Source organism: Mustelus asterias, chromosome 1, assembly GCF_964213995.1.
Source record: "Mustelus asterias chromosome 1, sMusAst1.hap1.1, whole genome shotgun sequence".
Taxonomy (NCBI): Eukaryota; Metazoa; Chordata; class Chondrichthyes; order Carcharhiniformes; family Triakidae; genus Mustelus; species Mustelus asterias.
Window position 1 is genome coordinate 172,588,892 of NC_135801.1, and position 25,397 is coordinate 172,614,288.

Below are 25,397 nucleotides of genomic sequence, written 5' to 3' on the forward strand. Positions count from 1 at the left end.
CACCACCCTACTAACTTGTCCTTCTGCCTTCAGAGATCTATGGACAAACATGCAAGGTCCCTTTGTTCCTCAGAGCTTTCTAGCATCATGCTGTTCATTGAATACTTTCTTGTCAAATTGCTCCTTCCAAAGCGTATCACTTAATACTTTTCAGGGTTAAATTCCATCTGCCCATTTATCTACCTATTTGACCATCCCATCTATATCTTCCTGTAGCCCAGCACACTCAACCTCTGTTAACCACCCACCCAATCTTTGTGTCATCCGCAAAGTTACTAAACCTACCCCCACATGGTCATCAAAGTTGTTTATATAAATGACGAATAATAGGGGACCCAGCACAGATCCCAGTCGTACGCCACCGAACACTGGCTTCCATTCATGAAGCAGCCTTCTGTCGTCACCCTCTGTCTCCTACAACTAAGTAAGAAGTTTAACAACACCAGGTTAAAGTCCAACAGGTTTATTTGGTAGCAAAAGCCACACTGGCACACTATTTGTAACCCCCACAGAATTTCACTGGCTGTCTTGTCTGGAGACAATACACATCTTTTTAGCCTGTCTTGATGCTCTCTCCACTCACATTGTTTTGTTTCTTAAAGACTTGATTAGTTGTAAGTATTCGCATTCCAACCATTATTCATGTAAATTGAGTTTGTGTCTTTATATGCTCTGTTTGTGAACAGAATTCCCACTCACCTGAAGAAGGGGCTTAGAGCTCCGAAAGCTAGTGTGACTTTTGCTACCAAATAAACCTGTTGGACTTTAACCTGGTGTTGTTAAACTTCTTACTGTGTTTACCCCAGTCCAACGCCGGCATCTCCACATCATCCTACAACTAAGCCAATTTTGAATCCACTTTATCAAATTACCCTGTATCCCATATGTATTTGCCTTCATTATGCACCACTTATGTGGAACCATTTCAAAGGTTTTGCTGAAATCCATATAAACTACATCAACTGCACTACGCTCATCTGCACACCTGGTCACTTCCTCAAAAATTTCAATCAAATTTGTTAGGCATGACCTCCCCCTGACGAAGCCGTGCTGACTTGCCCTGATCAAACTTTGCCTCTCCAAGTGGAGCTAGATGCTCTCCTTCAGAAGTTTCTCTAATAGTTTCCCTACCACAGACATGAGACTCACTGATCTGTAATTCCCTGGCTTATCTCCACAACCCTTCTTTTGGACTGTGGGAGGAAACCGGAGCACCCGGAGGAAACGCACGCAGACACAGGGAGAACGTGCAAACTCCACACAGACAGTTACCCAAGCCGGGAATCGAACCTGGGTCCCTGGCGCTGTGAGGCAGCGGTGCTAACCACTGTGCCACCGTGCCGGATTGACCTCTAACAACCACAACCATCTTTCTTTCTGCCAGGTATGCCTCCAACCAGCAGAGAGTTCTCCCCTTGATCCCCATTGACTCCAGTTTCGCTAGGGCTCCTTGATGCCACACTCAGTCGAATGCGGCCTTGATGTCAAGGGTTGTCACTCTCACCTCACCTCTGGAATTCCGCTCTTTCGTCCATGTTTGAACTAAGACTGTAATGAGGTCAGGAGCTGAGTGACCCTGGCGAAACCCAAACTGGGCGTCATTGAGCAGGTTATTGCTGAGCAGATGCTGCTTGATAGCACTGTTGATAACCCCTTCCATCACTTTACTGATGATCAAGAGTAGACTGATGGGGTAGTAATTGGCCAGGTTCGATTTATCCTGTTGCTTGTACACAGGACATACCTGGGCAATTCTCCACATTGCCAGGTAGATGCTAGTGTTGTATCTGTACTGGAACAGCTTGGCTCAGGGCACAGCAAGTTCTATAGCACAAGGGTTCAATATATTGCTAGAATATTGTCAGGGCCCATAGCCTTTGCAGAATCCAGTGCCTTCAGCTGTTTCTTCTGAGCACATGGAGTGAGTTGAATTGGCTGAAGACCGACATCGGTGATGCTGGGGACCTCCGGAGGAGGCCGAGATGGATCATCCACTTGGCACTCCTGGCTGAAGATTGTTGCAAATTCCTTAGCCTTACCTTTTGCACCGATGTGCTGGGCCCCTCCATCATTGACGATGGCGATACTTGTGGAGCCTCCTCTTCCAATGAGATGTTTAATTGTCCACCATGATTCACGGCTGGGTGTGGCAGGACTGCAGAGCTTGGATCTGATCTGTTGGTTGTGGAATCGCTTAACTCTGTCTATTTCTTGCTGCTTATGCTGTTTGGCAAGCAAGTGGCCCTGTGTTGTAGCTTCATCAAGTTGACACCTCATTTTTAGGTATGCCTGGTGTTGGTTCCTAGCATGCCCTCCTGCACTCTTCATTGAACCAGGGTTGATCCCCTGGCTTGGTAGTAATGGTAGAGTGGGGAATATGCCAGGCCATGGGGTTAGAGATTGTCATTGAGTATAATTCTGCTGATGGCCCACAGCGCCTCATGGATGCCCAGTCTTGGGTTGCTAAATCTGTTCGAAGGCTGTTCCATTTAGCACGGCGATAGTGCCACACAACATGATGGAGGGTATCCTCAGTGTGAAGGTGGGGCTTTGTCTCCACAAAGGACTCTGCGGTGGTCACTCCTACCCTGTCACGGGCAGGTGTATCTGTGGCAGGCAGGTTGGTAAGGATGAGGTCAAGTCTGGTTTTCCCTCTTGTTGGCTCCCTCACCACCTGCTGCAGTGCCAGTCTAGCAGCAACGTCCTTTAAGACCCGGCCAACTCAGTCAGTGGCTCCATACAGCCAATGGAGTCTCAAACTCAGGAGATCCTGCAGTTGCAGCAAAGCCTCTGGCCCACGCTGCCTGGCTGGCCTCATTGGCCTTGAAGTGAATGAAGGTACTGAAACTTTAGAACAGAGAGATTTCCCACTGACCCCTGGAAAGGCCTGGTGGTATAAATGCTCAGTGTCACTTTCAGAGCCACTGGTACAGGATGGCCCCCTACCCACAGTCGGAGCTGATCATCTCACACATGGAGGCAACAGTGTCCCTGGAGAGGCAGAGACTTCTCCCACACTGAATCTCTGACATGTCCAGATCACATGCTCACTGCCTGTATGCTCTTCCCCTCTGGGCAGTGACACCTTCTCTGGACACTTCTGCCGGGAACTTTCCCACCCCCACAACCTGCTTCTCGGATAGAAATGCAGCCCACCATGTTCAATTAGATAGACTGAGACTTTTTTCTCAGGAGGATAGGAGACTTAGGGGTGATCTTATAGAGGTCTATAAAAAAATGAAGGGCATAGATCAGCGAGATAATCAATATCTTTCCCCAAAGCTCAGGGAGTCTAAAACTAGAGGGCATAGGTTTAAGGTGAGAGGGGAGAGATACAAAAGGGTCCAGAGGGGCAATTTTTTCACACAAAGGGTTGTGAGTGCCTGGAACAAGCTGCCAGAGGTAGCTGTAGAGGCGAGTACAATTTTGTCTTTTAAAAAACATTTAGACAGTTACATGGGCAAGATGGGTATAGAGGGATATGGGCCAAATGCAGGCAATTGAAACCAGTTTAATGGTAAAAACTGGGCGGCATGGATAAGTTGGGCCGAAGGGCCTGTTTCCATGCTGTAAACCTCTATGACTCTATGACTCTAACACTTTAGTGAAGATGTCAAGGCTTTGGAGAAGGTGTAGATGACATTTAATAAAATGGTAGCAGGAATGAGTGATTTTGGTTCTGTAAAGTTACTGAAGAAGCTGGAGTTGTTTCCTTTACAGCTCAGAAGGAAAAGTGAAGATTTGATAGTGATGTTCATAATCAAGAAGAATTTCGATAAAGGAGGAAATGTTTACACTGGAGGAAGAGTTGATAACCAAAGGACACAAATTTAAGGTGATTTGGCAAAAGAGTGAAAGGCAGCATAAGGATCCGGTTTACAGAAGGTTAATGTGGGACTGAGTAGTGTAGCACCCAAACTAATGTAAGACATCACATGGTCCAGATCCAGGGGTCAGTGTGGTGTTGAACAGACCTAAACAAGGAGAAAGCTCCTGTCCTGATGTGTAAATATTTCTAGTAATTAATAAACACTTGCAGTTAATCTACAGAAAACTACAAAGATGTCTTTAAGACATACCATTCCATAACCAATGCCATCTCAACACAGTGGCAGTGGTGGGAAGGAAACAATATTTTTACACAGTGGGCCCTATTTTACCATTTTGATTCTAAGTGCTGGGCGGACTTGAAACTGGGAGTGTTTCAGACCCGACTTTTAGACCCGTTCTCAGGCGCCCCGATACGCACTCTGCCTGAAAAAATATCAGCGATTCCAAATCGCGCTGCACAAGCCTGTGGGCGGGGCTTAACGCACCGGAAATCCTGCAGCTCCGATCGGAGCCTCCAACCGCGCATGCGCAGAAAAATAGATAGAATACGGCTCCCCTGCCTGATGCGCGTTATCAAACACGAGGCGGGATGCTCGGGAAATAAAGGCTTTTATTTACTGTAATGAAGCAGCCAATAATTATATACACGATCCCAGACTGAGGGGTCCCAGCCAGAGCAGGGACTTTTATACCTCTCCCAGGAGGCGGAGCCCGACTGGGATGTACCACAACACTACAGTACAAAGGTGTAACAACCCCAGCCTAACCCCAACAGCAACAATTAGCACAACCCAACAGTAACATATGTACATCCTTGTAGTACTGGCCAGACCCTGGCTCAGTACTATCCAGTGGGAACCAACGATGGTTCACCACACTGCCACATTGCTCCCGGGCCGGATAATGCCTCCCCCCGGCCCCCCACAGGCATTGCCCCACCCCCCCCAACATTACTGACCCTCTGATCCACCCATCCCCCCACCACCCACACCGATCATGGGCCCCTTCCCCCTTCCCCCCACCGATCTCAGGCAGAGTGGCAGCGCACCCCCCTTCCCCCCCCCCCCCCCCACTGATCTCAGGCAGAGTGGCAGCGCACCCCCCTTCCCCCCCCCCCCCACTGATCTCAGGCAGAGTGGCAGCGCACCCCCCTTCCCCCCCCCCACTGATCTCAGGCAGAGTGGCAGCGCACCCCCCTTCCCCCCGCCCCCCCCCCCCCACTGATCTCAGGCAGAGTGGCAGCGCACCCCCCTTCCCCCCCCCCCCCACTGATCTCAGGCAGAGTGGCAGCGCACCCCCCTTCCCCCCCCCCCCCCCCACTGATCTCAGGCAGAGTGGCAGCGCACCCCCCTTCCCCCCCCCCCACTGATCTCAGGCAGAGTGGCAGCGCACCCCCCTTCCCCCCCTCCCCCCCCACTGATCTCAGGCAGAGTGGCAGTGTACCCCCTTCCCCACCCCCCACCGATCTCAAGCAGAGAGCTGTTGGACGCACGGCACTTACCTCCTCACTAACTGAAGCACCCGAATCGGACGTTTGTAGAGCGCGTCTGTTTCGTGCCGACTCTGGATGGGCGAACGCGGTGGTGAAGGGGGAAGTGCTGGGAAGCTTGGGCATGCAGCCCATTAAGTCGATTTAAATGCATGCAAATACATTTAAATGGCCGTCGTGCCCGTTTCGGGTGCGGTCCCGATCACGGCCATTTTTGGGCCTTAGTAAAGGGGGAGCCGGCGCAGAGGCGGGCGCGGATCGCGCGACTCATCTCATGCCCGACTTTACCAAGTTTTCACGCCTGAAAATGGGAGCAACGCAATGGTAAAATCGGGCCCAGTGAGTTGTCGTGATCGTGAATGCACTGTCTGAAGGGGTGGTGGAAGCAGTAACTTTCAGAAGAGAATTAATTTAATATTTGAAGGGCAGAAGGGCTGTGGGAAGAGTGAACAAGTGGGAACAATTGGACAGTTCCACTAAAGAGACAGCAGAGGCACGGTGGTCTAAACGTGTTGTACCATCCCATGGTTCGAGAAATAGTCATCACATTAGGTATTAAATGTTTAAAGTTTTAAAGTTTATTTATTAATGTCACAATTGGACTTACATTAACACTGCAATGAAGTTAGTGTGACAATCCCCCAGTCGCCACACTCCGGCGCCTGTTCGGGTGCACTGAGGGAGAATTTAGCATGGCCAATGCACCTAACCAGCACATCTTTCAGACTGTGGGAGGAAACTGGAGCACCCGGAGGAAACCCACACAGACACGGAGACTCAGCACAGACAGTGACCCAAGCCGGGAATTGAACCCCAGGTCCCTGGCGCTGTGAGGCAGCAGTGGTGTTTGATGCACAGCTAAGAAATGGTTTCAATAAAGCCGTAAAGGCAAAAATAATTAGCATTTGCTTCATGAAATAGTTTGAAAGTTCTCTTTGCAGACTATTGGAACGAGATCAAGTTTTATGCTATTGACATACTAAGTGTCCCATTTACCATGAAATTCCTTAGCATGCTATGTTAACAAAGATTTTTTTTTTAAATTTTATCCTCGTAATAGACATACGTGCATCATATCTTTAAAATCTTGCCCCGCCCTTCTGCCCTTCAATGCACGGGTGCTTTCACTGATCCTGACTGAGTCAAAGAATAGGTTCTACAATGTCGCATCCCTAATTCTATTCACAGCCGCTGTGAACAGGACTCTTGACTTTGAGCGCTGGATCAGTGAATTCATCGTATAGTTTAGATGGCAGATTAGATCATTTAAGAGCTTTCTGCTCTTTCAATCTCCACAACACATGATTGTGGTATGATTATTCTCTGTTTGGGATAGATTAGTGGATGTTTTCCTGAACATCATGTCAATTCTTCATAGAATCATACAATCCCTACTGTGCAGAAGGAGGCCATTCGGCCCATCGAGCCTGCACCGACAACAATCCCGCCCAGGCCCTATCCCCGTAACACCATAGATTTACCCTGCTAATCCCCCTGATACTAAGGGACAATTTATCATGGCCAATCCACCTAACCTGCACATCTTCGGACTGTGGGAGGAAAGCGGAGCACCCAGAGGAAGCCCACGCAGACACAGGGAGAATGTGCAGACTCCACACAGACAGTGACCCAAACCGGGAATTGAACCCGGGTCCCTGGTGCTGTGAGGCCACAGTGCTAACCACTGTGCCACCGTGCCGCCCCTGTTGGGATCTTTTTTGAAGTATGTTTCCTCATAAATACATTCTTTGCAAATTTGTGCTGCTGCGTTTAAGAGTCGGTTTTTATCAACAACAGTTTGCATTTATACCCAACTTTTAACATAGAGAATGAACCAAGACACTTCACAGTGTGGAGGAAAGGAGGGAGAGGTGAGGAGGTGCTTTCTGAGGAGCAGCTACAGGAGGACTACAGAAGGTGGGATTTAGGGCAGGACCCAGGTAGAAAATTGGACAAACTGGTGGTTTTGCTGGGAAGGTCAGCAAGTACAGGTTTAGGAGTGAAGGAGACAGTTTCCACAACAGTGGGTTAAGATGATGTGGGACGGATGTGACAGTCTGAAGGTGGGAACAGATGGTTTTGGCATTGACTACATTTGGTTCCAAAGTTCTTCCTGCTTGAACAGCTCGGGCTTTGAACATTGCTGCAAAGAGAGACATCCTACCAAAGCTTTTCATCTTGCACTCACCAGGGCAGATGCAAGAATGCCAAATTTCAAATGTTCACAACAACTACCGCAGAAGAAAAGAGCACTGATTGGTTGCCATGCCAACTCTGATCGGCCAAAGCGTTGCCATGGGGAAAGCAACTGGGAACTTAGGGTTCCATGAATTATTTTGTCATCTACAATATAGATATCAAGAAGAGATAAAGAAATTTTCCAGAGAACTGCCCCCAACATTTATTTCTCAACCAACCCCACCAAGTGAGCAACTGATCATTCATTTCATTGCTATTTATGTCACCCTTCAGTCTGAAACTTAGCTGCCACCTTCACCTGCATTGCAATGACTATTTCTCCCTGACAAGAGTTGTCAGGGAGAAAATCGGACCTCTCAGGGACAAAGGAGGGGAATTATGCTTAGAACCCAAGGGAATAGGGGAGATCCTAAATGAATACTTTGCATCGGTATTCACGGAGAGGGGCGTGTTAACCGGGAGTGTCTCGGAGGGAGGTGGTGACCCGTTAGAGAAAATCTCCATTACAAGAGAGGAAGTGTTAGGTTTTTTAGGAAACATTAAAACTGACAAAGCCCAGGGCCTGATGGCATCTATCCTCGACTGCTCAGGGAGACGAGAGATGAAATTGCTGGGCCTCTGACGGAAATCTTTGTCGCTTCTTTGGACACGGGTGAGGTCCCTGAGGATTGGAGGATAGCGAATGTGGTCCCGTTGTTTAAGAAGGGTAGCAGGGATAACCCAGGAAATTATAGGCCGGTGAGCTTGACGTCCGTGGTAGGGAAGTTGTTGGAGAGGATTCTTAGAGCCAGGATGTATGTGCATTTAGAACGGAACAATCTCATTAGTGACAGACAGCATGGTTTTGTAAGAGGGAGGTCGTGCCTTACAAATTTGGTGGAGTTTCTTGAGGAAGTGACAAAAACGGTTGATGAAGGAAGGGCCGTGGATGTCGTCTATATGGATTTCAGTAAGGCATTTGACAAAGTCCCACATGGCAGGTTGGTTAAGAAGGTTAAGGCTCATGGGATACAAGGAGAAGTGGCTAGATGGGTGGAGAACTGGCTTGGCCATAGGAGACAGGGGGTAGTGGTCGAAGGGTCTTTTTCCGGTTGGAGGTCTGTGACCAGTGGTGTTCCGCAGGGCTCTGTACTGGGACCTCTGCTATTTGTGATATATATAAATGATTTGGAAGAAGGTGTAACTGGTGTAATCAGCAAGTTTGCGGATGACACGAAGATGACTGGACTTGCGGATAGCGAAGAGCATTGTCGGGCATACAGCAGGATATAAATAGGCTGGAAAATTGGGCGGAGAGGTGGCAGATGGAGTTTAATCCGGATAAATGCGAAGTGATGCATTTTGGAAGAAATAATGTAGGGAGGAGTTATACAATAAATGGCAGAGTCATCAGGAGTATAGAAACACAGAGGGACCTAGGTGTGCAAGTCCACAAATCCTTGAAGGTGGCAACACAGGTGGAGAAGGTGGTGAAGAAGGCATATGGTATGCTTGCCTTTATAGGACGGGGTATAGAGTATAAAAGCTGGAGTCTGATGATGCAGCTGTATAGAACGCTGGTTAGGCCACATTTGGAGTACTGCGTCCAGTTCTGGTCGCCGCACTACCAGAAGGACGTGGAGGCATTAGAGAGAGTGCAGAGAAGGTTTACCAGGATGTTGCCTGGTACGGAGGGTCTTAGCTATGAGGAGAGATTGGGTAAACTGGGGTTGTTCTCCCTGGAAAGACGGAGAATGAGGGGAGATCTAATAGAGGTGTACAAGATTATGAAGGGGATAGGTAGGGTGAACAGTGGGAAGCTTTTTCCCAGGTCGGAGGTGACAATCACGAGGGGTCACGGGCTCAAGGTGAGAGGGGCGAAGTATAACTCAGATATCAGAGGGACGTTTTTTACACAGAGGGTGGTGGGGGCCTGGAATGCGCTGCCAAGTAGGGTGGTGGAGGCAGGCACGCTGACATCGTTTAAGACTTACCTGGATAGTCACATGAGCAGCCTGGGAATGGAGGGATACAAACGATTGGTCTAGTTGGACCAAGGAGCGGCACAGGCTTGGAGGGCCGAAGGGCCTGTTTCCTGTGCTGTACTGTTCTTTGTTCTTTGTTATTGCTCTACAAATAATTCATTAGCTGCAAAGCATCTTGGGATATCCTGAAGAGGTGAAAGGCATGATGGGGGTATTTTGAACTGTGTACCTTCTGAGCCCATTGTCTTTCCATACAGCAAACATGACAGAGACTGTCACTCCCATTCCATGAACCAAATCTGAGCAGCCTAATGGACCAGCTGAACTCGTATATGCTTCATGAGAGTCATTTGTAAGCTGCTCGCAATTCTCCCTAACATTCTGCTTTACGTAATTTCTTTTAATCTTTTTATTTATTCATGGGATGTGGGCATCGCTGGCTGGGCCTGCATTTGTTGCCCATCCCTGAGGCCATTGAGAATCAACCACATTGCTGTGGCTCTGGAGTCACATGTAGGCCAGACCAGGTAAGGGTGGCAGATTTCCTTCCCTAAAGGATATTAGTGTACCAGATGGGGTTTTTTTTTATGACAATCGACAATGCCAGATTTGTATTGAATTCAAATTTCACCATCTCCCATGGTGGGATTTGAACCCAGGTCCCCAGAGCATTACCCTGGGTCTCTGGATTACTAGTCCAGTGATTATACCACTGCCCCCCTTATCTCTGGTCTTCTCTTCACACCATACCAACTTTGGGATAGGACACAGAGATAGAAAAAGAATATGAATGAGTGTGAATCCAGAGACTGGATTTGTGTTCTTTTGCAGAATTAAATAGCCCAGGTAAATCATCAAGTTAAATCTTATGGGATCCAGGGTGAGGTATCTAAATGGATACAAAATTGGCTTCTTGACAGAAGCCAGAGGGTGGTTGTAGAGAGTTGTTTTTCAAACTGGAGGCCTGTGACCAGCGGTGTGCCTCAGGGATCAGTGCTGGGTCCACTGTTATTTGTCATTTATATTAATGATTCGGATGAGAATATAGGGGGCATGGTTAGTAAGTTTGCAGATGACACCAAGATTGGTGGCATAGCGGACAGTGAAGAAAATTATCTCCAATTGCAACGGGATCTTGATCAATTGGGCCAGTGGGCTGATGAATGGCAGATGGAGTTTAATTTAGACAAATGCGAGTTGATGCATTTTGGTAGACTGAACCAGGGCAGGACTTACTCAGTTAATGGTAGGGCATTGGGGAGAGTTACAGAACAAAGAGATCTAGGGGTACATGTTCATAGCTCCTTGAAAATGGAGTCACAGGTGGACAGAGTGGTGAAGAAGGCATTCGGCATGCTTGGTTTCATCGGTCAGAACATTGAATACAGGAGTTGGGACGCCTTGTTGAAGTTGTACAAGACATTGGTAAGGCCACACTTGGAATACTGTGTGCAATTCTGGTCACCCTATTATAGAAAGGATATTATTAAACTAGAAAGAGTGCAGAAAAGATTTACTAGGATGCTACCGGGACTTGATGGATTGAGTTATAAGGAGAGACTGAATAGACTGGGACTTTTTTCTCTGGAGCGTAGGCGGCTGAGGGGTGACCTTATAGAGGTCTATAAAATAATGAGGGGCATAGACAAGGTAGATAGTCAATATATTTTCCCAAAGGTAGGGGAGTCTAAAACTAGAGGGTATAGGTTTAAGGTGAGAGGGGAGAGATACAAAAGTGTCCAGAAGGGCAATTTTTCACACAGAGGGTGGTGAGTGTCTGGAACAAGCTGCCAGAGGTAGTAGTAGAGGCGGGTACAATTTTATCTTTTAAAAAGCATTTAGATATTTACATGGGTACGATGGATATAGAGGGATATGGGCCAAATGTGGGCAATTGGGATTAGCTTAGGGGTTTTAAAAAAAAGAAGAGCGGCGTGGACAAGTTGGGCCGAAGGGCCTGTTTCCATGCTGTAAACCTCTATGACTCTATGACTCTATAACTGACAACCTTCTAATGGGTTCGCATACCCACCTAATACACAGATGAGTCATACAGATCAGACAGGTGTGAGATTTGATCTCTTGCCTGGTCTGAGTTAACCTAATTGCAGCTGAGATGGGTCAACTATCCCTAGCTATTTAAAACTCGTGCTTTAAGGACACCTGGATTGGGTAAGGGCATAGTGATGATGCCATGTTTGGGTAGCTTCTCGACACTGATTGCCATAGTTCACACATGTACGGTGGTCAGATGAATCACGTATCGGAGGTGACTATCATCTGTGAGCTTGCCCTAGGAAACACAATCTAAACAAGAAGGAGTGAGAGGAAATTGGCAAGAAATGTTTAAAAATCACAATTGAAACTAGCAACTAAAGTTTATTTATTAGTCACAAGTTAAGCTTACATTAACACTGCAATGAAGTTACTGTGAAATTCCTCTAGTTGCCACAATCCGGCGCCTGTTCGGGTCAATGCACCTAACCAGCATGTCTTTCAGAATGTGGGAGGAAACCAGAGCACCTGGAGGAAACCCACACAGACACGGGGAGAATGTGCAAACTCCGCACAGACAGTGACCCAAGCCGGGAATCAAACCCAGGTCCCTGGCGCTGTGAGGCAGCAGTGCTAACCACTGTGCCACCGTGCTGCCCCAATCTAGATTTGCAAATGGAATCTTGGCATTTATTGCTAAAGGAATAGAATATAATAGTAGTGAAATGTTGCTGCTATTGTACAAAGCATTGGTGAGACCACACTTGGATTGTGTACAGTTTTGGACCCATTACTTGAGAAGGGATGTATTTGCATTGGAGGCAGTTCAGAGGAGGTTCACTCGATTGATTCCAGAGATGAGAGATTTGTCTTATGAAGAGAGATCGAGCAGTTTAGGCCTATACTCCCTGGAGTTTAGAAGAATGAGAGGAGATACAATGGAGGTGTCCAAGATGATGAGGGGGATTGACAAAATTGATCGACGTGGAGAGGATGTTTCCTCTTGTAGGGCAATCTAGAACAGGAGGTCATAGTTTAAGTATAATGGGTAGCAGATTTAAAACAGAGATGAGGAGAAGCTACTTCTCTCAAAGGGTCGTGAGTCTGTGAAATTCACTATGGTGGATGCTGGCACATTGAGTAAATTTAAGGAAGATGTGGACAGATTTTTAATTAGTCATGGGGTTGAAGGGTTATGGAGAAGGGTAAGAAAGTGGAGTTGAGGCCGAGATGAGATCAGCCATGATAGTATTGAATGGCGGAGCACACTCGAGGGGCTGAATGGCCAACTCCTACTTCTAGTTCTTATGAATCTTATGGTTCTGTTCCCCACTTATTGATTATTTAACTTAACTAGGTGCATCAATTTTCAAAACTAAAGTTCACGGGTCTTAAAGATAGAGGTGAGTGTACAAGGGAATTGCAACATGTTTCAAAATGTCGATTAAATGTAGGTTTCTCAAATATTGAAACCAACATTAGGGTATAAAAATTAAGTTCCGGCACAACCATTTTGACTGCAGGAATCAACTAATCGAACAAAGTAATAAGCAAGGCCGAACATTAAGAATATGTCTGAACACCCAAAGGTGTGCGCACTGTGAATGGTTCAACCCAGATCCATTAACAATTACAGTGATTAATAATCACACTCACCACTCATTTTTCATTAAAGGCTATGGCACTGACATGTTCACTTATATAGACTGGCTCATGTACCATTGGCCCATTCATCACAACAACCAACCATGAAACAACAAAACATTATCCAGCAAGCTCAAAAGGCTCCCTGAGTCTTTGAGCATTTGATGGAACAGGATCTACAAAAGTTATTGAATTTCAAAGATACAGAATTCTTGTGAGAGGTATTCATATTGGGACAAGTATAAATGATTGATGAAGCGTCTGGAAAATGTGATTCTTAGTTATGGACAATTTCCCCTAAAAGATGTCATTTCTCTTATTCCAGAGCCGACTTTCTATCCTTTTCATTTCCTGAGAAGAATTCCTAAGTCTTCAGTCAGTTTCCAATAAGGTTTACAGTTCATAGTCATTATTGCAGAGTAGAAGCGCCCGCACTTGGGGTGGCATGGTGGAACAATGGTTAGCACTGCTGCCTCACAGCACCAGGGACCCGGGTTCAATTCCCCGTGTAGAGTCATAGAGGTTTACAGCATGGAAACAGGTCCTTTGACCCAACTTGTTCATACCGCCTTTCTTTTTTTAAACCCCTAAGCTAGTCCCAGTTGCCCACATTTGGCCCATATCCCTCTATATCTGTCTTACCCATGTAACTGTCCAAATGCTTTTTAAAAGACAAAATTGTACCCGCCTCTACTACTACCTCTGGCAGCTTGTTCCAGACACTCACCACCCTCTGTGTGAAAACATTGCCCCTCTGGGCCCTTTTGTATCTCTCCGCTCTCACCTTAAACCTATGCCCTCTAGTTTGGATTCCCCTATCTTTGGGAAAAGATATTGACTATCCAGCTGATCTACGCCCCTCATTATTTTATGGACTTCTATAAGATCACCCCTCAGTCTTCTACACTCCAGCCTTCTACATCCAGCTTGGGTGACTGCCTGTGTGGAGTCTGTACATTCTCCCCGTGTCTGTGTGGGTTTCCTCCGGGTGCTCCGGTTTCCTCCCATAATCCAAAGATGTGCGGGTTAGATGGATTGGCCATGCTATATTAGTGTCAGGGGAACTAGCTAGGGTAAATGTGTGGGGATGGGGCTAGGGGGGGTTGTGGTTGGTGCAGACTTGATGGGCCGAATAGCCTCCTTCTGCACTGTAGGATTCTATGATTCATCACATTTTTGACCAAAGGGCATTCCCAGAATAGGATGATGGCAATTGCCTGGACCCTCTAGGTTGTAGCCATTGGAAACAACCTCTTTATGGTTGGGAGAAACACTGAGGCTCATATTTTCATGCCCGGGTCAGCCTCACAGAGTTGGGAGATTTCCCACATTTCAAACCCAAACAATAAAAATGTCCACCCACAGGTCGGATATTCAATCGGGAGGGGTGGGTACAGTGGGTGCAGGCTGAAGTTGGAGGAGGTTGGGTGAGCCCGGCATGGGTGTGGAGGCGGTCGTATGCAGAGGCAGGCTGGACAGAGTGCACTCTGCACTTTGGAATTGCGTTTATGTAAATAAAAGAAGAATAAAACAAAATACATCCCTCACCCCTCATCCCTCACCATCCACGCATACCCTATGCCCCAACAATGCCAACCCATGCCAACCCAAGCCTTCCATGGCCCCTCATCCACCCTATGTCAACCCATGCCCCTCCACCCATTCCCATGATCCCTCATACCACCTACACCAACAGTGCCAACTCATGCCAACCCATGTACACCACCCACCACCCTTTGCCCTTGCCCACTCCATGCCAACTCAATTATTATCCTTGGACAGTTCTTTAACAGGTTTGACACTTCCTTGATGGCTGGACAGTTTTTTAACAGTTCTTTGACAGTTGGACATTTCCAATGGCTTTGTGTCTAAAATGTGTATAATCGTGTTAACTTTTAACAATTGGAAAGGGTGCCATACCTCTCCCACAGAGGTCTCAGGAACCTATCCATCGAGTCTGCACCGACTACACCCTCACCAAGTGGCTAATCAATGAATCCACCAAGTTCAGTTCTGCTCTTCCCTATTGATGGTGATGTCAGAAAATTCACATCCACAAAGGGTGTGAACCTCCATTTTAATGGATTTTAAGGCATTTACAGCCCCCCACCTCCTACCCCACACAATCCCATCCCCCCCACAATGAATATTCAAACCTCACCGATGTGACTTTTACAACAGGTGTTGAACCCGGAGGAGAGGGGCATGTGGCATTGCCCCTTGGCACTGCCCTGGCACAAATTAGCACTTACATGTTGGCACTGCATTTAAAAGGATTATCAGCTACTTTTAGATTGGTCACTGATTGATTTCCACTGACTCTCTCGGAATTTGTGCTATAAATGTTTTACCGCTATCTAATATTGGTGACGTTGGCAGGGAGTTGTGTGCACATGGGCAAAGTCTTGGCCTTGACTTCTGTGGGTTCTTACTGAAACAAAAGATTCTGTATGATGTTTACTTCAATCAACCTAGTCAAGCCCTACTCTGCAAAACCCCAGAGGAAAACACTAAAATAACAGAACCCAGCATTAGTTCAGATTAAAACAAACATTCTAGCAATTAGGACCAATTATGCTGCTTCAGTAACAACAGAGACTGCTGGTTACAGACTAAGCGACACAGGTTTTAGAACAGACTGTTAAAAAAAAGTCCTGCACAGAAACATGACTCTAATGGATTTCTTAAAGGCACAGTACCTTCACAATTGGTAGAGAGAGCATAACTTGGTCTCTGTGAAGTTAACGGGATCTTCCAGTTCCGCCAAAGGCAATCCCCACACTGCAGCAGGACAGGTGAGTTATGCAAAACACGGGGCTGGAAAATCATGTCCAATGTGTCTTTCAGCATTAAAGTGCTGTTATTTGTGTTGCCGTCATTCCAATCATTCCGCACGCTAAATTGTTTTACATTAATTGTGTATCAAGAGTCTTTCCTGATAAACCCCTCAATAACGACAGTCCATTTTTACTCAACCTGTGTCATCCTTTCATATTTCTAGCTGATTGCTTTATAATCTCAATTGTTCTAATAACTCATCAGAAAGATGACATTTCCCACAGTGTTTTTTAAATTATTCTATTAGTGTCACAAGTAGGCTTACAGTAACACTGCAATGAAGTTACTGTGAAAATCCCCCAGTCGCCACACTCTGGTACCTGTTCGGGTACACTGAGAGAGAGAGAATTTAGCACGGCCAATGCACCTAACCAGTGCATCTTTTGGACTGTGGGAGGAAACCGGAGCATCCGGAGGAAACTCACGCAGAGCCGGGGAGAACATGCAGACTACACACAGACAGTGACCCAAGCCAGCAATTGAACCCGGGTCTCTGGCGCTGTGAGGCAGCACTGCTAACCACTGTGCCACTATGCCACCCGTGCAGGACTCCACCAGCACTACACTGGAATGCCAACTTAGATTTTGTGCTCAAGTTTCTGAAGTGGGACTTGAACCCATAATGTTTTGACACAGAGGTCAGAGTGCTATCTGAGCCACAACCAAGAGCAAAAGATGCATCAAGAAGACATTTATTTTAAGCTGGCAAAATGCATTTTTGAACAAATTGATCCCATTTTATGTAATTAAGAGGATGAAACACCTCTTATAACAAAGGGTAGACATCACATCAGGCGATTTTGTGTCTGGAGTTCACCATGAACGCAAACGGCACTGTGGGAGTAAAATCTTGCGAGAATCGGAAAACAAGATTCTCGCCGGTGAGACCCCATTTTCCAATTTTCCTCACTCCTCAAAGGTGATAAAGATGGGAACTTCATTTAAATAAATTTAAATATATTTAAAGAGCTTGCCCGCCATATGTTGCCCTCAGGTAAGGAAATCCCCCCTCACTGACGTGACCTCATATGAGCGAGGTTTACAACAGCTGTTGCAAGACGGGAAGTAGTCAAGGGTTGACATAGCTCCCAGGGAAAGAGGGGCATGCCTGGTACCTGGAACTGCCGCTGCCAGGGTGGCACTGCCATGGGGTTGTGCCAGAGGTGGGCCCTCTGCAGAGCTCCATAAGTTCCCCTTATGTATGAGGGGAGTTCCCTGTTAGTTAGTGGGGAGGGGGTTTGCCACAATGTTGGGTGGGAGGATTTTTCCCCAGTGCTTGTGTGGGGTGGAGGGTGTTTTCCCCGTTGCTTGTGTGGAGAGGACTGGGGGCGTTTCCCCATTGCTTGTGTGGGAGGGTTGCCCCAGTGCTGGCAGAGGTCCCATGTGTCCATGGGAAACGGGGTGAGAGGAAGTTTCGTTTTAATGCAGATTGAAAAAAGGGGATCCCAATCAGAGTGGAGCAAGCATTGCCAGCTCTATCAGACACCACCCTGCCAGCACGATGGCGGAAACCACGCCCCTAGATTCTCTGTGCAGTTGGAAAGCTACCTGCTGGTCGATCTTGACAGCACTCTGTACTCAGAGTAAAACTCTCCACCCCACATCTTGTTCATTCATAAAACCATCAATGATTTGCTAGTGAAATCAGACTCACAAGCCATATGGTTCAAAACAGCTTGTTCCCAGGATTTCACTGGCAGGATGTTAAAGATAGGGTTTGCACGTTCTCCCTGTGTCTGCGTGGATTTCCTTCGGGTACTTTGGTTTCCTCCCACTGTCCAAATGTGTGTGGGTTAGGTTGATTGGCCGTGCTAAATTGACCCTCTTGTCAGGGGGATTAGCAGGGTAAATACGTGGGGCTATGAGAATAGAGCCTGGGTGGGATTGTGGTTGGTGCAGATTCAATGGGCCGAATGGCCCCCTTCTGTACTGTAGGGATTCTATGATTATTATTCAAAGATGAACTTTGAGCTCTTAAGGTTTGCTTTTCAATTAGAATTGAATCATAGAATCCCTACAGTGCAGAAAGAGGCCATGCATCTCCGAGATCCAGCAGATCCACAGTGGGCCGAGTGGTCGCCTGCTGCACTCTAGGGTTCTATTAGTCTCTGAATTCACCGCTGTGATGACAGACTGTCCGCACTGTTTAGTTTCAATGGGTTAGCTTCACATTTAGATGATAATGGGCAGAATTTCATCTCACACCGCCTGAACATTAAAAAAAACCTTGCATCAGTACATTGCGCTTCCTTTCTTTTCGAAAAAAAACACCTCAGACTTTATGATATGCCTCGTTTATGTTAATGAGATATCAGAGTACATTTGATTTTTCTGGTCGGTTTGAAATGCAGTGCTCTAATAACATAATGACGGTACATTTTAATTGATTTCCTCAACATTGTCACCCCAATAAGTAATTGATGTATTAACTCGGTGCGATTATTAGATTTCTCATTTTAAGCCCTCTTTTCCTTGCCAATTACAAATGATTTTTGACATAATATTTTAAAGAAAAGGAATATCCCCTGGGTTCATTATCTTATAATTACAATTAAATAACATCTCAACTAAGAGACAAAGCCAGTGCAAAGCAGCCACTTCTGTTTAAGATTGCATTAGAAAATGTTTTAGCTGATATGTAATGGACCATAAAATTTAATTTTAAAACGATATTACCCAAAGAATGATAGAATGAAACCAGTCACAAAACATCACACCGGCTCCCATCATCATTTCCCTTTTGCCTGATGCCTCTCTATTCATTCGGAGGAATTAAAAAAAAAAGAAACTACTTAATATTGCGGAGAATACCGCAAGCGCCGACTTTTCTTCTCTCCTCTGCTCTCACACTTAAGAGTCAGAATTGACCAGCGAGGCTTCATGTAATTACACAGATTCCCTTATCTTAACCTATTTGCTGTAGTCATCCCAAAGAAAAAGGTTCTCTAATCCATTGGCTGTCTCATATCTCATTTACATTGGTGCTAATCCCTGACCTATCTCAGTATTTAGGTAATGACTTTGGGATTAAATTGCACTTCTGGCAATTCTGCTTTTAAATCTCCACAACACACATCACTGAGAGCCATCTGAATAGCCTGTCAGCGCACTGCTAATGCCGCACTATAGGTACGTCTTGTAGGTTTTTTTTTTCCCCCCCTCTGCAATGAAAAGGGATGAAAAGAAAACTTCAGGTACAAAAAAAAAAGAAAGGGAATTCAAAAGGAGCCTATGGCTACGATCTGGTCTCCCCAACGCGGCCAGTACAATGGAAGATCCCTGCTCGCTCAGCGCCGTGCCTGGAGTCTGGATTCTACAGCACATTGTCTCACTTGAAGCCATCAATTTACATACACTATGGGGGTCTGCTATCACACTGCTGCCAGCTAACAGCGGCCCTTATCTAGAATGGACTCTCATTTGTTACTCCTTGCTCGATACACCCGCACCCATTATTTCTGTAATTCTTTATAAATATCAGGCCCGGCCCCGATGAAACCCGCATCACATGTACAGCTTTGATGTTAGATTTCTGACCCAAAGGAGACAAGCGAAACTACTTGGCCAGGTTAAAAAATATATAATTTTGTTTCATTTTAGTAATGTTTAGTAATCACTTGATTCCAAAAGAACATTCAAATTAAACATTTTGATCTTTTTTTTATTGGTATCAGAAATCCAGGTGAATGATTTTCTTTTCGCTAAATTTGAGCATTGATTGAGTTTCGAATCCAAATGGAAGCTCAGTGACTGGGGGACTGTTGTATTAGTGTATTTAATTCAGGCCCATTGACTGAGGGACCAATGCTCTCGTGTTGCAACGTGATGCATTTAGAGTATTGATAAGAAATACAGGCCTACTGACAGAGTTCTAGCGAGGGAAATTCATCTTGGACGGGATGAGAAGCTGGTCGCTTTCTCACACACAAATTAAGTTCGTAAGTTCATAAGAAATAGGAGCAAAATTAGGCCATTCGGTCCATCGAGTCTGCTCCACCATTCGATCATGGCTGATATGTTCCTCATCCCCATTTTCCTGCCTCCACCCCATAACTCTTCAACCCATTACCAATTAAAAATCTGTCTAACTCCCCCTTAAATTTACTCACTGCCCCAGCATCCACCGCACTTTGGGGTAGCGAATTCCACAGATTCACAACCCTTTGGGAGAAGTAGTTTCTCCTCAACTCTGTTTTAAATTTGCTGCCCCTTATCCTAAAACTATGACCTCTCGTCCTAGAATGCCCCACAAGACGAAGCATCCGCTCCACGTCTACTTTATCCATACCTTTTATCATCTTGTAGACCTCAATTTGATCTCCCCTCATTCTTCTAAATTCCACAGAGTATAGGCCCAAACTGTTCAATCTCTCTTCATACGACAAACCCCTCATCTCTGGAATCAATCTAGTGAGCCACCTCTGAACTGCCTCCAATGCCACTACATCTTTCCTCAAATAAGGGGGCCACAACTGTGCTCAATACTCCAGGTGCAGCCTCACTGCAATTACAATTACAATTGTTACAGTAATCCCAAAATCTCTTTCTCAAAAGGTTGTGGGTACTCAGTCAACTGAAATGTCCATGGCTGAGGCTCTGTTTGGAAAAGGATATCATGGAATATGGGAATTGGGCAGCTTAGTGGAGCTGAGGTGCAGATCAGCCACAATCTACTCGAATGTTCAAGCATTCTTGAGGGGCTAAATGGTCTGCTCTTGTTCTTAATGTCCCTAGAATGGAAGGTTTACAGCATTCCATCCCATTATCTTGTCTATTCACTTCAACAGAGTGTATTATTATGGGCTGTCAATTAATTATTGCCTGTCTTGCATTCCTGCTGAAGGATAATGCTGCTCTGTATGCTGCTGTGTTGCCCCTCAGTTAGAACATGGTGGATGTGTGTCCTGCCCTGGGGCAGAATTTTGGGGTAACATCACTGCGGGGGCGGGGCCAGAAAATACAGCGAGTCATTCAAAACTCCATTGGCTTCATCAGCACCAGAATCCCGCCTGTGGGAGGGACCATACAATTCCGCCCCGGGGTTTCATTGGCTGCAAAGTGCTGTTGGATGCTAATCCATAGCCCACTCTCATAGAAACATACAAAATCCTGATGGGACTGGACAGGTTAGATGCAGGAAGAATGTTCCTGATGTTGGGGAAGTCCAGAACTAGGGGGTCACAGTCTAGGGATAAGGGGCAAGCCATTCAGGACTGAGATAAGGAAGAACTTCGTCACTCAGAGTGTTGTGAACCTGAGGAATTCTCCACCGCAGAAAGCTGTTTTGGCCAGTTAAAGTAAAGTTTATTTTTTAGTCACAAGTAGGCTTACATTAACACTGCAATGAAGTTACTGTGGAAATCCCCTAGTCGCCATACTTTGGTGCTTGTTCAGATACAATGAGGGAGAATTTAGCATGGCCAATGCACCTAACCAGTCTTTTGGACTGCAGGAGGAAACTGGAGCACCGGGAGAAAACCCACGAAGACACGGGGAGAATGTGTAGACTCCGCACACACAGTGACCCAAGCCGGGAATCAAACCCAGATCCCCGGCGCTGTGGGGCAGCAGTGCTAACCACTGTGCCACCCCCTGCCACCTTAGTTTGTTAGATATGTTCAAGAGGGAGCTGGACGTGGCCCTTGCAGCTAAAGGGATCAAGGGGTGTGCAGAGAAAGTGGGGAGTGGGATATTGAAAGTGCATGAACAGCCATGATCAGATTGAATGGTGCAGCAGGCTCAAAGGACTGAATGGCCCACTCCTGCACCTATTTTCTATGTTTCTATAAGGTGCTGCTCCAGTGTATTTATAACAACCACTGTCCCTAGGCTGAGAGTCAAAGCTGGTGTCACAAAGTGTTGTGATTCGCAACAATCACCAGTTTAATGACATTGAATCCAATACTTGGCATGCTGGAGCTGAATGGTACAGTGGTGACTACATCAATGACAACCACAAATGATAAACGTTTAAACAGGCATTTTTAACATGGCAATCTCCAGCTGATTTGGCAGTCTTAGAAATTCATAAATTAGTTATAAAATGATATCAGAAATGAAAGAAAGATAAGAAACGCTTGCATTGATATAAAGCTTTGCTATGTCATTGAAACACTTCTCACAATAAACTGGTTTTGAAGTACACTGATTGTCATTAGATTCCGCACCAGCAAAAACCTCACCCCCACAGCACCCCCGGTACCACACTCCACCTCCCCCTCACCACCCTGCCTCAGACACCGCAGTTGAATGAATAATCAGCTAATACATTTATTTTTTGATAGTATTGATTGAGGAAGGGACACTGCCTGGGTCACTGAGAAATCTTTGCTTTTCCTCACATTGAACTATGGGATCTTTAATCCCCATTACAACTTGATCCCAGCAGCAGATTTTGATGAATTTAATAATTTTTTTTGTCAAAGTGCCGTTCTCTACCAATGTTCAAAAACGAATTGTTTTTCATTTGATTATGTTGAAGCGAATCTTAGACTGGTGACTCCTTGATCTCAATGTGCGGCAATATTGAAATCCGGCTTATTCACTAACTATGATCCGTGAATAACACACTTAGGGAGGCGATGGCCCAGTGGTATTATTGCTGGATTATTAATCCAGAAACTCAGCCAATGTTCTGGGGACCTGGGTTCGAATTGTGCCACAGCCGATGGTGGAGTTTGAATTCAATTTAAACAAATCTGGAATTAAGAATCTACTGATGACCATGAAACCATTGTCGATTGTCATAAAAACCCATCTGGTTCACTAATGCCCTTTAGGGCAGGAAATCTGCCGTCCTTATCTGATCTGCCTTCATGTGATCCAGAGCCACAGCAATGTGGTTGACTCTCAACTGCCCTCTGAACAAGGGCAACTAGGGTTGGGCAATAAATGCTAGCCAGCCAGAGAAGCCCTTGTCCCATAAATGAATAAAAAAAACATGCTGAATATTTCATAACGAGTTATAGAAAATCGCTTAATCGTTCATTTATTAATAGAACTGTCATCAACTTCAAGTGGTAAAAGCAAAATAAATATTTACACATGATTGGACACAGAGGCAGCGCATGGCTCTCACAGTCAATACGGTGTGTAATGAATGTGCATCTCACTAAAGCCCTTGCTTCATGTGTGCGCATCACTTCAGTCATACCAGTAGGAAAAAAAGCTATGTGGATGGAAACCAGCAGAATGTGGCAACCCTGCACATGGACAGCGGTCATCAAAATGCCTCATGGGCTGCACTCAGAACCCAGATGGACCTCCGGTCGCCCACCACTGGCACGGATATACTTAAGGGGAAGCGAGGCAAGTTGTCAAGGGAGAAAGGGTTAGAAGAATTTGTTGATTGGGTTGGATGGGATAAGTTGGAAAGAGGCTTGTACGGAGCATATACACCAACTTGGGCTGAATGGCCTTATTCTGTGTGGCAACTTCTATAGAATATAATTTGTAATGGGCCCCAATCCTGACCACCTGCAATCATTTGTGGCTCACGGGAGCAGAAAGTATTTTAACATCAATCCCACAATCCTATTATTAAAACCAAAGCAAACATCACCATAAGACCATAAAACATAGGAGAAGAATTAGGCCACTCGGCCCATCGAGTCTGCTCTGCCATTCAATCATGGCTGATATTTTTCTCATCCCCATTCTCCTGCCTTTTCCCCATAACCCCTGACCCCCTTATTAATCAAGAACCTATCTATCTCTGTCTTAAAGACACTCGATGACCTGGCCTCCGTAGCCTTCTGCGGCAAAGAGTTCCACAGATTCACCACTCTCTGGCTGCTGAAATTCCTCCTCAACTTTTACGATCATCTTTTACGACCATTTAGAAAGATGCGGATTAATCCGAGATAGTCAGCACGGATTCATGAAGGGCAAGTCGTGCCTCACAAATTTGATAGAATTTTTTGAGGAGGTAACTAAGTGTGTTGATGAAGGTAGGGCAGTTGATGTCATATACATGGATTTTAGTAAGGCGTTTGATAAGGTCCCCCATGGTCGGCTTATGATGAAAGTGAGGAGGTGTCGGATAGAGGGAAAGTTGGCCGATTGGATAGGTAACTGGCTGTCTGATCGAAGACAGAGGGTGGTGGTGGACGGAAAATTTTCGGACTGGAGGCAGGTTGCTAGCGGAGTGCCACAGGGATCAGTGCTTGGTCCTCTGCTCTTTGTGATTTTTATTAATGACTTAGAGGAGGGGGCTGAAGGGTGGATCAGTAAATTTGCTGATGACACCAAGATTGGTGGAGTAGTGGATGAGGTGGAGGGCTGTTGTAGGCTGCAAAGAGACATAGATAGGATGCAAAGCTGGGCTTAAAAATGGCAAATGGAGTTTAACCCGGATAAATGTGAGGTGATTCATTTTGGTAGGACTAATTTAAATGTGGATTACAGGGTCAAAGGTAGGGTTCTGAAGACTGTGGAGGAACAGAGAGATCTTGGGGTCCATATCCACAGATCTCTAAAGGTTGCCACTCAAGTGGATAGAGCTGTGAAGAAGGCCTATAGTGTGTTAGCTTTTATTAACAGGGGGTTGGAGTTTAGGAGCCGTGGGGTTATGCTGCAACTGTACAGGACCTTGGTGAGACCACATTTGGAATATTGTGTGCAGTTCTGGTCACCTCACTTTAAGAAGGATGTGGAAGCGCTGGAAAGAGTGCAGAGGAGATTTACCAGGATGCTGCCTGGTTTGGAGGGTTGGTCTTATGAGGAAAGGTTGAGGGAGCGAGGGCTGTTCTCTCTGGAGTGGAGGAGGCTGAGGGGAGACTTAATAGGGGTTTATAAAATGATGAAGGGGATAGATAGAGTGAATGTTCAAAGACTATTTCCTCGGGTGGATGGAGCTATTACAAGGGGGCATAACTATAGGGTTCGTGGTGGGAGATATAGGAGGGATGCCCGAGGTAGGTTCTTTACTCAGAGAGTGGTTGGGGTGTGGAATGGACTGCCTGCAGTGATCGTGGAGTCAGACACTTTAGGAACATTTAAGCAGTTATTGGATAGGCACATGGAGCACACCAGGATGATAGGGAGTGGGATAGCTTGATCTTGGTTTCAGATAAAGCTCGGCACAACATCGTGGGCCGAAGGGCCTGTTCTGTGCTGTACTGTTCTATGTTCTATGTTCTATCTTTGTTTTAAAAGATCGTCCCTTTAGAACATAGAACATAGAAAAAATACAGCACAAACAGGCCCTTCGGCCCACAAGTTGCGCCGGTCATGTCCCTACCTACCTAGGCTTACCTATAACCCTCAATCCTATTAAGTTCCATGTACTCATCCAGAAGTCTCTTAAAAGACCCTATCGAGTTTGCCTCCACCATCACTGACGGCAGCCGATTCCACTCGCCCACCACCCTCTGAGTGAAAAACTTACCCCTGACATCTCCTCTGTACCTACTCCCTGAGGTTGAGGTTTAGCCTGA